General features: G+C 54.4%; 1 pseudogene; it reads right to left on the bottom strand.

The window, feature by feature from the left end:
* Positions 1–3: 3 nt before the first annotated feature.
* LOC103251340 lies at positions 4–875 on the bottom strand (annotated as a pseudogene).
* Positions 876–1,208: the final 333 nt, after the last annotated feature.

The following is a 1,208-nucleotide window of genomic DNA, read 5'->3' as shown; positions in this document are numbered from 1 at the left end:
CACATCCCTAGGGATGTGGCCAGTCCACTTGGAGGGCACTTCCAAGTTCACAGGCTTGATGACCTGGCTTGATGACTGGTGTTGGACAGAGAGACACCACCAAGCTTGTCAATGTGGTCCTCGCAGTGCAAAACAGTATCACTCCAGGCAATGCCCAGGAAATCAAGGATGAGCTTGAGGGAGTGCTGCAGGTGCAACACCAGCTGCTTGTAGTACAGGGGCAGACACTTGTCCTTGCCCACCTCCATGCACTGTGCATACATAACCTCGATGGTTTTGTTCTACTTGAGGCAGTCGTGGTAGTTGCTGAGGTCGAAGCCAGTGATGGTGACCTTGCATATGATCATGGAGTGCACGGAGGCCCAGCTGTCATGTACCACAAACAAGAACTTGGAGTTGGGGAACAGGCACGACAGGTACACTGAGGACTTGAGTGTGAAGGGGTCCTTGTTGCAGAGCACACGGCCAACTAGCCATGCTTGGCAATAACCTCCAGGATGAAGGCCTGTATGGTGGGTCCAGCACCTCGTCCGTCACACCCGCCTCGTCCAGCCTCAGCTTCTGGCAGCCAGACTTGGACCAGACCTAGCATGTGGCCAACACATGCAGAATGATGCACATCTTCTCACTGCAGTACACCTCGGAGTGGGCGTCCAGCATTGCCTCACTGTAACAGTACTCCATGCAGTCGACTCGCATCATCACCAGATCCTCTTACTCGGGCCACATGGCTCACCGGGGGCTCCAAGGGTCTGCTAGCACCACGCAGCACTCCAGGACCTGCTGCCCCAGCTGGATGCCAGCATCAGGGCCAATGTGCAGCCAGCCACCAGCAGCACCTTCTGCACCAGCAGGCACATGCTGGACCAGGGGCGGGGCAGGCCTGGCCTAGAAGCCAGCATCTGTGACTTCAGCTGCAGGTCAGTGGGCAGCCTGCCCACCCAGATCACATCTCCTCTGGGCACTACCAACTCTGGACTCCAGCCCTCGAGCCTGCTCGCCAAGGCTTTCTGCTGGCAGAACCTGCTCTGAGGCATGGCCAGACAGCCTCATGCACCCAACAACTCCCGGCTCACCAACCACCCTGGCCGAGGCTCATTTTGATAATTTTAAATAACACCTCAGCAAAGAAAAATTACATGCAATAAAATTAGTACAAATTTAGAACTAAATTAAGACAAATCTAATAAAACATCAAAGCTCATCAT

The sequence above is a fragment of the Carlito syrichta genome, unplaced genomic scaffold (assembly GCF_000164805.1).
Source record: "Carlito syrichta isolate Samal-C Ts95f unplaced genomic scaffold, Tarsius_syrichta-2.0.1 Scaffold140255, whole genome shotgun sequence".
NCBI classification, from domain to species: domain Eukaryota; kingdom Metazoa; phylum Chordata; class Mammalia; order Primates; family Tarsiidae; genus Carlito; species Carlito syrichta.
Note: the sequence above shows the minus strand (reverse complement) of the source record. Positions and strands in the feature narration are given on the sequence as shown.